Here is a 12,455-nt window from a genome sequence, read left to right on the forward strand (position 1 = left end):
AACTCAGAAAAGATACACTTTACATGTAGATATCTTCAACACCACGTCCAAACATATTCTTCAACATAAGGTACTCTTTAATAAAATGCTAAATGAAATAAAAATATACAAAAACCAGTTAAGAAGATAAAATGTATGTACGCTAATACAGATTGAAAATAATAAATTTAGAACACCTTTGAATGGGACATGGTAGGACTATTAGGTAGTTGATTCAAATGAATAAATTGATTGACTTAGAAAATGAAACCATATGTAAACATATCAAGTATATGATTTCTTGAAGAATGTTGACAATAAAAAGCATCAAAAAATACTAACACTCCAATGAGTTTCAGTATTTACTAGAATAGTGTAAGTTACAACTTTTTAATGTACAACAAACTCTAATGAATAACAATATTTTTCAATTGACCAAATATAATCGTTAGAAATCAAACAAATAAAAAATTGATAATTATTTATAGCATAGTAGCTTTTAAAATGGGTAAGATTATTTGTCAATTAACTAATCAAAACATAAAATATATTTATGTTTCATATTACTTCATATTCTTCATTTCAACCATGAATTGTATGAATACCAAATAAATTATCATCTTCCAAAGAAAGACATAATAAATTTATAAAACACTTACAAACCTGATCTATTCCACGCAAAGAAATGGATAGAAACTAACATCGGTCGGAAGCACAGGGAAATCGGCGAACGGATCAGGGTCCAGGGACCAAACAATTCCGGAAGCGCAGGACAAAGGTGACATCCCGGTAGATAAACGATCCACGAGGAGCGCGAGAAACCCTAAAAGAGAGAGCCGCGAGAAAACCTGGACGAGAGCGGCGGGAGAAAACCCTGGACGACGAGAGCAGGGCGTAATAGAAACTTAATGACGACTATAACTACAAGTCTACAACACGAGGAGAAGAGAAACCAGCTGTCGCATATCGCATCAGCAAATCATCTAATCTACGAAAAGCGGAAACACTAGTAAAGTTCGATTTTTAGCTATCGCACATACCAACAAAAGACACACACAAAAAAAGACAAACTGGCAATTATGAAGAGCAGTGGAAAAAGGGAAAGAACCGCGACGGCAGTGGTTCTTATTTTTGCTCTGTTTATTTGGGCGGATTTAAAAACCGAGGAAAAACTGTCCATTGTTTACTTCACCCGTATCCGTAGATTGTTTTTTTATGCTTTGTTTTCACCCTAGATCGGATTTTCTATCCCCCAAATTCTCCTGTCCCTTGTCTTATTAGTTAAACGACAAAAGAAAAGTATCATTTTAAACTGAAAAATAAAATCCTCGTTTAAACGATGTTTCTATCATCACTCTAGCTCCTCCGACAGCCCCAAATCCTAAATCTTAAACGGGAATTTTATTTTTTTCAATTCAAAATGATATTTTTCATTTATAGTTTAACTAATGGTCAGGAGATTACGGGACAGAAGATTTGATCTGTCACGCAAGGTGGTTGCATGTCGCAAAGGCGCAATGCGGACAACACCGGATGATTCATTCCGTTGCACAGGTCTCAGCCATCGATGGCCACGAAAATTCCAAGGAGCCAACGTACCCTCACTATCTCCATTGGTTCCTCTCTCCCCATCTTCTGCCACCACCACGACAGTCTCGCCCATTGAAAACCCTATTTGAAATTTCTCCTCCTATAGTGAAAAGTATGATCTGGGTGTCATCCTCAATCTCTCTCAACCATCTCGAAAGCCAAATTTGAAAGAAGCACTCATCCCTGTTCTCGGATCTAGGTATTGATTTCCCCTTTTGGTTACTGATAAGCACAAAAGTTGTAATTTTGGTTCGTTCTTAGAGTAAAAAAGTGTAGCTTTTAGTAGGTCGACTAGAGGGGAATTAATAACCTTGAAAATAAATTTATCAAATCTTTTACTTTTGATTAACAAGATACTCAAATTAATTAAACATCGTTAATTAACATTAAAAATAATAACAGAAATAAAGTAAAAGGATAAAAAATATGTTATTTGATTACAACATAGATGGTTAATCTAAAATAGTTAAAAATTCTACTGAGAAAAATCTCCTTCGTGCAGGTAAAATAGCTTCTTACAGACTTTGAACGCTTGAAAAAAAACTAGGAAATGAACATAGTGATTATTGAAGAATTCATAGCTCCATGGTATTCTTTATATTCTCTTGAAAAAAGTTATTGTTGGTTGGAGATGTCTTCAAAGCTTTACAAGGCACCTCCAAGTGGATAAACTTTTATTCACACTTCAACGATCAACCAATGGCTAACCAACAACTTTCTGCGTTTGAGGGTGCCTTTAACATCCTTGAGGGCGCCTTCATCACGAGGCACAAGGGTGCCTCCAAGTTGTCTCAGGGTGCCTGTTTCGAACAAGCACGAGGGCACCTTCGTGCTCCTCCGAGATGCCTCAAGTCCCGAAAGCAGTAGCTCCGTTGCCAACGACCAAGGCACATCTAAAAACCTTGGAAGACGCCTTCACTTTAGACTTGCAACTCCCAAGTCCTTTCTTCGCATAGGTGATATTCCGGTCATCCGGAGTTGAGCTCACTCGAGCCTAACTCCGCTTTCTCTTCGAGTAGGCTTCCTCCCCAGCCTCTCGTCCCTTGAGCATTGCGCACTTCCTTCTCATCCATCGATATACATTTCCATAGCATCTCATCACTCGGATGCATCATTCGCTTACTGTATCATCATTTTCACGACTGTATTTTCCGTTTGACTTCTTAGATTTATAAATATTTTTTAAGAATATTAATTTTAGGTACTTTTATAATTTACCCCCTATGATTCTTAATATATCAACTAAGTTCTTTAAAATGTTTAAACTTTAGAATAAATGAATTTGAGAATGTAGAATTTTCTTAAAAATTCTATCCGTTCTTTTAATTTATTATTTTTATTTTTAACTCTATCAACAACTTTTAATGGATATGCTTTGGCTAAACTAATTTTTAATTCTATATTGTCTTTTTTTAATTTATTATTTTTAGACTTGAGTTTACATAAAAATTTAGATATTAATTTTATACTTAGAGAAAAAAAGGTATACATATTTTTCCATGTGTCTAAGATCGAATTTTCAGTTATTTATCTTTTTTTTATCAAAAATAATATTTAAAAGTAACAATTTTTATAAAAATAATGTAAAAATTATTTTAAGTTTCGAAAATATTTTTAAAAAATTTTACAAATGACAAATATAAGTATTACAAACATGAAAAAAAATTAAGAATAAAATAATATTATTTGAACCATAATAAATTTTTTAATAAAATAGTTATTTTCGAATTTCAACATTTAAAAATAGATTTTTAATTAAAAAAATCTGTCTTAGCGAAAAAAAATCAGATTTTTTAAAATTTATCACCAAAATAATTTTAAATTCAAAAATATATTTTTATCAAAAAAATCATGAAAAAATTAGATAATTACAAAAAAAAATCTCGAGATTATTTATTCTAACCGAAAATTTAACTTATTATCATAGAAAAACTAACCTTTTTAAAAATCTATTTTTAAAATAATTTTAATTTTAAAAATTTGATTTTCGTTAGAAAAATTATAAAAATTAATATAAACATTAAAAAATATTGGAATTTTTTTTTTGTTAGCAGAATCATTTCAGTTTTCAAAGGGAAAAAGTTGACACTAAAAAGGAAATATACCAAATAATTAATTTTATAAACAATATAAAAAATTAAAATAAATTAAATTTAAGACCGACATGAAAATTGCTTTTAATCAAATTAGGCATGATTTGACAATCCAAAATAAATTATTACCAACTGAATTTATAAGTATTTTTTAAGAATATTAATTTTAAATATTTTACAATTTACCTCCTATGGTTCCTAATATATCAATAGCTCTCTAAAATTTTTAAAATTCAAAATAAATTAATTTGATTTTCTCAAGAATTTAATCTGTTCTTTGAATTTAGTATTTTCATTTTTAACTCTATCAAAAAAATTTAATGGATATGTTTTGACTAAAATAATTTTTAATTCAATATTGTTTTTTTAAATTATTTTTAGACTTGAGTTTATATAAAAATTTAGATATTAATTTTATACCTTAGAGACAAAAAGAGATACCTAACATATCATATCTATTTTGAAGTTTGACTCTCTCCCTTCATCGTTGCTTTCCTTTGAAGTAGATCCTCCTTCATCGATGCTCTCTGTTTGATGACTTGCCATTAATGCTAGTCCAGCATATTTCTCCGTCTCAAATTCGGATGATGACGTCTCGTCCTAAGTTGCTTTCAGAGTCCTTTGTTTCGGCTTACTTGATCCTTTATCTTTGCCTTTTAATTTTGGACAATTTTCTTTTATGTGTTCTTTCTCATCTTAGTTGTACATTGTACTCTTTTCTTGTTTCGTGAAACTTGTTGAATTTGTTAGTTTTAAAAAATTCAGAAAATTTTCTAACCACGTAAGCTTTTTCATTTTTGTCGAGAGATGTGTCGAAATCTGATTCATTCTGTTGGTGCAATATTCCCCAGGTCAAGGTTGACCGTGTTGACTGAGCTTGAATTGAGTCAAGCTCGAGTCTTGATGTTGTAGTTTCGATATTTGATAATACATGAAGATTGCATGTGCAATTGTTCACGTGTGAAGGAGAGTCAAGTAAGACTGGATATTTGAAGGGAAATCCTGGTGAGTGAAGCCAGGTGAAAGACCTAGTGAGTGAAGCTAGCCAGACGGAAATCCTGGTGAGTGAAGCCAAGTGAAAGACCTAGTGAGTGAAGCTAGGCAGAAGGAAATCCTAGTGAGTGAAGCTAGGTGAAAGTCCTGGTGAGTGAAGCCAGGCAGATGGAAAGACCTAGTGAGTGAAGCTAGGCAGAAGGAAATCCTGGTGAGTGAAGCCAGGCACGAGGAAATCCAAATGGATCAAGGCTGATCAGACATCTGGTGTGGGAAAGTCCAAGTTGGTCAAAGGGATTGACCGGATACTTGGCACGAGGAAGAAAAGTCCAAGTAGGTCAAAGGGATTGACCGGATACTTGGCAAGAGGAGAAAAGTCCAAGTGGGTCAAAGGGATTGACCGGACACTTTGTGAGAGAGTCCTAGCTGGTCAAGGATGACCGGATGCTAGCTTTTATGTACCAACAAGTTATGGTTGACTGGATGTTGGTTTAGGGGGGGGCTTTGGACTTGGTTTTGAGCAAAAACCAAGATCTGGATCGATCAGCCGATCGATTGGATCATGCTCAATCGATCGGCCGATCGATTGGGTGAGTCCCCGCGACAAGCCTTCTCCCAATCGATCAGTGGATCGATTGGGGAGAAACGTCGCGCGAACAGAAAGCCTCCCAATCGATCGACCGATCGATTGGGAGCCTCCAATCGATCAGTGGATCGATTGGGAGGCGTGGCTTTCATGCGATAAGCCCTGGATCGATCAACCGATCGATCCAGGCTATTCCAGAGAGCACAGAGGCGCTCTGGATCGATCGGTCGATCGATCCAAAGCCTCCCCGATCGATTGGGAGCGTTCCAATCGATCGGGATCCGACCGTTGGCATCGTATTTAGCTGCAGGTGTTCGATTCCTTCGGCAGCGCTTCGAGAACTTGCACTATTCACTCCCGATCTTCACAGCATCTCCACAGCTTCTCCACAAAGTTCAGATTGCCAGTTCTTGAAGGTTCTTGGAGGCTTTTCCAAGTCAAGAGGCGGATCTACAGCTGAAGAAGAAAGCTAGGGTTAGGGTTTCTCCTGTGCAAACGTGTAAGCTTTTGCTTGTATCTTGTTCCCTTTCCCTTTCTTCTTGTAGTGTGAACTTGTAGGGCTTCTCCGCCTTTGGTAGTTACCATAAAGGAGTGTTATTCATAGTGCAGGGTGCGTGAGTGTGTGGATCCTTGGACTAGTCACCTCTTGTGAGGTGGATACAAAGTAAATCCCTAGTGTTAGCGTTGTGTATTTGTTTCTTTTGTATTTCCGCTGCATATCATTGAAGAAACAAGCAACGAAGAGCACGACGAGCACTCCGAGCTATTCACCCCCCCCCCCCTCCAGCTCCATATTCAGTCCCAACACATTCTTTTTGGCTTTTAGGGCAATATTATTGTTTGACTTTTTTATATCTTTATGACCTGCATATCGGATTCGTGAAGTTTGAAAGTTGAAAATAAATTCTCTAGCGTACTTACCTTGAGATCTTTGGAGATATAGTAGGAGTCTACTATAGATGTCCATGTCGATGTTCTTAGAAAAGCATTTAGGGTATACCTCAGTGAATCTTGATTCGTTATCGTTTCTCTTAGGTTGGTTAGTCCGGTAATTAATTCTTTAAGCTTCAAATGCAGTTAAGCGACTAACTTTCCTTTTTTCAGTCGTAGATTGTTGAGCTTGTTGCAGAGCACATCTGTTTTTGCCAACTTGGTCTCCAAGGTTCCTTAATTCGTGCAACTCTAGAAATTTTTCTCAAAGTTTTTTTGCTGAGTTATAAGCGTCGATTTGGTTGCAACTTGAGATGGTTGTAGCACACTCAAGAGGTAGAATTCAATTTTACCGTTTGCCATGAACTTGGTTTGTTGCTTTTTGTTCCAATGACACTTTTCTTTTTTTTTCTCCATTTTCATTTATAGGCACTTCAAAATCATATTTTATAGTTAGTAAAATATCGAAATTAGTTTTAAAGTATATCTTCATTTTTTGCTTCTATAGCATGAACTCCCCCTCGAATTTTGACGATTAATACTAGATCCGACCATCTTCTTCTTGCTTCAATTGACGGTCAATCCTTCTGAAATGGTTGGACTCTGATACCAATATATAGTAAGTTTGCATAGGCCAACTAAAGCGCAGAGGGGGGTGAATAGTCATGAAAACAAATTAACCAAATCTCTTTCTTTTGCTTACCAATGATAATCAAATTAATTAAGCACATATGATTAACATTGAAAGCAATAACAGAAATGAAGTAGAGGACAAAAAGATTTACTTAATTAAAACATAGGCGGTTGTTAATCTAAAATAATTGAAAGCTTCACTAAGAAAAATCTTCTTTGTGCAAGCGGAGTAGCCTCTTATACATTTTGAATGCTCAGAAAAAGGTAGGAAAATAAATACAGTGATTGTTGAAAAATTACTAGCTCCAGATCATGCTTTTTATAACCTCCTGAAAAAGTTACCGTTGGTTGGAGGCTCCTCCAAAGCACTTTACGGTACCTCCAAGTGGATAAAACTTTATCCACACTTCAACGGTCAACCAACGGTTAACCAACGACTTTCTGCGTTTGAGGGCGCTTTCAACTTCCTTGAGGGTGCTTCTATCACGAGGTACGAGGGGGCCTCCAAGCTGCTTCAGGGCGCCTCCTTCGAACAAGCGCGAGGGCGCCTTCGTGCTCCTCCGAGGCGCCTCGAGTCCCTAAAGCAACAACTCCGCTACGACGCTTGAGGCGCCTCCAAAACCCTTGGAGGTGCCTTCAATCCAGGCTGGTAGCTCGCAAATCCTTTTTTTATTCGGTCATGTTTTAGTCATCTGGAGATGAATTACTTGAACCCAATTCTAATCTTCTTTTCGAGTAGACTTCTTCCCCGACTTCTCATATCTCGAACGTTGTGCACGTCTTTCTCGTCTACCGGTGTACTCTTCCTCAGCATATCGTCTCTATAATGCACCGAGCTTGTTGACTCATTCTTCTCTCTAAGTGCATCTTCCGCTCAATTTCTTATATTCCTAAATTCCTACCCACTTAGATATAATATATTAAAATTATATTACCTAATTTAACCCGATACCACATTAAAATTTAATTCAGGGTACTTACCAAAAGGTGTTCGATCCCTGTCTCGAGGATTATATTTTCGGATACTACGACTGATCAAAAGCGCGACCTGCATGTTTCCTCATATCCCAGCTACCACATTTCGATTCCGCCAACTAGCATCGCTGGTTACCGATTCCGGCGACTGACACTCGTTTAACTTTCTGAGATTTTAATAAACACGAAGTCTCTCATCAAATTCTGTGATCTAGTTTAGATTTTGATTTTACGAGAAGAAGATCAAGCTGCAAAAGAACCAACAGCCATGGCTCGAGGCCCCAGACTGAGTTACTGTAGGATGATCTGGAAGAACAATCTGTACCACCATCTGCTTCTATCATTTGATCGACAAATGTTAGTGCCAGATACATCGTCAACAGTTGGCACCGCGCGTGGCGGATCTTGCCAAGCGCCACTTTGCGGCGTCCAACTTGGATGACGTGCCAGAGATATTGCTTCCCCAGCAGCCAGAGAAGCTACGTCATCCGATTATCCTCATTTGTCCTCTCTTTTAATTTTTCATTTTCCTTTTCTAAGATTGATTTCTCTCCCTTTCCCTTTTCTTTTATTTTCGTCAGCTCATCATCCAATATTGTTTTTTTATCACGTAATCTACAACTTATTATCTATCAGGCACATTCACTTAATATTAATTATTTAATTTCTTTTCTTTTGTGATATAACAAAGTCGTCTCAATCCTTCTTAAAACCTTAGGTAGAAAAAATAAGACCTTAATATTTTTCAAAAATAAATATTATTAGAGATGTTTAATTTTATTAGTTATTCTAAAAATTAAAAGTTACCATCTTAGCAGCTTAACACGGTCAATCTTACGATCATCTATGAGAAAGTAAATCAGAAAGTTATAGTTGACTACTGTGAGAATAACATTTTTCTTGACTTTAACGAGATTCAACTCTTTACCCATTGTGCATTAGCCAACTCAACAATGTCCCAGACTGACATTTAATTTTATTAGTAAAATTTAGGGGGCGTTTGGTTCTTTCCTAAGAATACGAATCGGAATGGGAATCATTATATTGTGGAATGAGAATGAGTATGAGCATTGATATCACTCTTAAAAGCAATGTTTGGTTAGTTGTATATCTTCTATCGGAATAAATCAAAATTTTCTTTTTTACCCTTAAAGAAAAATAAGAGAAAAAAATTAGATGTGAGATAAAGATGAATGTGAGAGAAAAATATGATTAAAGAGAATGATGAGAGAGAAAGTGTGATGAGAAAGAATGAAGAGAGAAAAAGTGTGATGAGAGAGAAAGTATGTTGAAAGAATGAAGAGAGAGAAAGTGTGATGAGAGAAAATGAGAAAAGAGAGTGTAATTGGAGAGAGCATGATAAGAGAGAAAATATGATGTGAGAGAAAGTATGATGGGAGAGGATGAAGAGAGAGAAAATATAATGAGAAAAACTGAGGAGAGAGAGTGTGATGAGAGAGCTTGAGGAGAGAGAAAGTATGGTGAGAGAAAAAGTATGATGAGAGAGAAAGTGTGATGAGAAAAAAAGAGAGCAGTGAGTACGATAGGAGAGATTGAGGAGAGAGAAAGTGTGTTGAGAGAGAATGTGTGTTGAGGAAAAAAGGAGGGAGTGTGACAAGAGAGATTGAGGAGAGAGAAAATATGATGAGAGAGAAAGTGTGATGAGAAAAAAAGAGAAAAGAGAGTATGATGGGAGAGATTGAGGAGAGAGAAAGTGTAATGAGAAAAAAAAAAAAGTGTGAGAGATTAAGGAGAAAGAAAGTGTGTGATAAAATGATGAGAGAGAAAATATGATGAGAGAGAACAAGGAGAGAGAAGTGATATGAAAGAAAAAATATATATATTTTGATATTCGATATTAATGCAGAAAATTTTAGTTTTAAGTCAAGGATATTTTTGGAATAAAGGAATATTTTGATTGATGAAAATAAGGTAATGACTCATTGAAGGGGAGATACATGGGAATGAGTTATTACCCAATTTCAAGGATTCATTTCCTTATTTGTATTCCTATTCCTATAATCCAAACATTAACAATGACAATCAATGATTCCCATTATATTCTCATTCCCCACTCCTATTACCCTAAACCAAACACCCCCTTAAAAGAGCATTTACATATATTGTCAATAATAATTTATATAATTGGAAATAGTGACAAACTATGCCACGTATAACATTTTCTTGCATTAAACTTAACTTCTTTATTAGTAAAATTTAAAAAATAAAAAATATTTATGTTAACTAATTTGGAAATGAGTAATAAATTATTATAGTATTATTAATATGCATTTTAATTTCTATTTTAAAAAAATATCAGTCAATTTTAATTTTAAGGAAAGAAAGTCTTGACACAACAATAAAATTATTGTATGTATAGAAATAGATTCTGAGTACTAGGTATAGTCATTACATAAAATAGATTCTTTTTTGAAATTTTGTATTGGAGGGAACTTCATAAACCAAATTATCTTTTTATTAATCTTAACTTTGATAAATTATTAAGAAAATTTATTTAACTAAAATTAGTTAACTAATAAACATCAACGGATAATTATTAAAAAATTGAAAGAATTTTTTTTTAAAAAAAATTGATAAGAGTAGATAGAACAAAAAAAAAATTTAGAAAAAAAAATAATAGTGTAATATTAAATTTTTATTAAAAAAATATAAATTAAATATAACTCATAAATATTTTTAATTTATTAACAAAATTTAATTTTGATTAGTAAATTAATTTTTACCAGTAAAAAGCTAAAAATTACAAATTAAATTTTAATAAAAAATAAAAATAAATTATTAACTAAATCTAATTTTAATGATAAGAAATTAAAATTATCAATTAAATTTAGCCAGAGTAAAAAAATAAAAACGATCTAAACTTTAATCTATTAAAAATTAAAAATGATTAATTATTGATTAAATTTAAAATTTTAAAATTACTGATTGAATATAATTTGACTAGTAAAAAATTAAAATTATCAATTAAAATAAATTTTGACTAAATTTAATTTAGTCATAATTTTAAATATTTCATATACCACTCCATATATATTTTTAAATTATATATATATATATATGAAATCTAATGGCCCCAATATAATAGGGGCCCTAGGCATAAGCCATAATGACCTATGTTTTGAGTTGACCCTGTGGTACAAATTGAAGGACCAACATAAGAGATGTACTCTACCGGAAAAAAAAAAATTTCTCATATCTTTAATCTTTATTAATTAAGGTAGTGGCATCGTGATTCATCGAGGATTGAGTCTAAGAGAATGGATCTTCTGGTCCGTAAATTATGGACCAGAGGATGATCCACTTTTTTAGATCCTTGATTTGGATGCACCTTACTTTCTTAAAAGTGGGATTCATCCAAATTAAGGGTCCTTATGCAGTGGACCATCTCCTGATCCGCAATTTGCGGACTAGAGGATCCCTACTGCATTAGAGCATGGATCTTCTGGTCCGTAAATTGTGGACCATGGAATGATCCACTTTTTTAAACCCTTGATTTAGATGAACCCCACTTTCTTAAAAGTGAGATTCATCCAAATCAAGAGTCCTCATGCAGTGGATCATCCCCTGATTCGTAATTTGAGGACAAGAGGATCCCTATTGCATTAGAGCACGGATCTTTTGATCCGTAAATTGTGGACTAGGGGATGATCCACTTTTTTAGACCCTTGATTTGGATGAATCCCACTTTTAAGAAAGTGGGATTCATTCAAATCAAGGGTCCTCATGCAGTGGACCATCCCCTGATCTGTAATTTGCGGGCCAAAGGATCTCTACTGCATTAGAGCACGGATCTCCTGGTTCGTAAATTGCAGACCAAGGGATGATCCACTTTTTTAGACCCTTGATTTGGATGAACCCCACTTTTAAAAAAGTGGGGTTCATCCAAATCAAGGGTCATGATGGAGTGGATTATCCCCTGATCCGTAATTTATGGACCAGAGGATCCCTACTGTATTAGAGCACGGATCTTCTGGTCCGTAAATTGCGGAACAGAGGATGATCCACTTTTTTAGACCTTTGATTTGGATGAACCCCACTTTTTTAAAAGTGGGATTCATCTAAATCAAGGGTCCTGATGCAGTAGATCATCCCCTGATCCGTAATTTGCTGGCCAGAGGATCCCTACTGCATTAGAGCACGGATCTTTTGGTCTATAAATTACGGATCAGGGATAATCCATTTTTTTAGATCCTTGATTTAGATGAACCCCACTTTCTTAAAAGTGGGATTCATCCAAATTAAGGGTTCTCATAGTACAGATCTTCTGGTCCGTAAATTACGGACCAGGGGATGCTTCACCTTTTTAGATCCTTGATTTGGATGAACCCACTTTTTTAAAAGTGGGATTCATCCAAATCAAGGGTCCTCATGTAATGGACCATCTCTTAAATCGCAATTTACGGACTAGAAGATTCCTACTGTATTAGAGCACAAATCAAAAATATTGTATTAGAGCACGGATCTTTTAGTCTGTAAATTACGGATATGGTAGGGGATCGGTACTGCATTATAAAGACAAAGAGATGTTGAAAAAATGGAGAGGAAATGCTTATTTTATTTTGTATTATCAGTTTTCGAAACCCTCGCAGTGGAGTGGACTGTGGAGTCCTCTCCGAAGCCGCCTCGATGGCGACGACGAAGCCGAAGATCGACCA

Source organism: Zingiber officinale, chromosome 8B (genome assembly GCF_018446385.1).
Source record: "Zingiber officinale cultivar Zhangliang chromosome 8B, Zo_v1.1, whole genome shotgun sequence".
In the NCBI taxonomy this organism is placed as follows: Eukaryota; Viridiplantae; Streptophyta; class Magnoliopsida; order Zingiberales; family Zingiberaceae; genus Zingiber; species Zingiber officinale.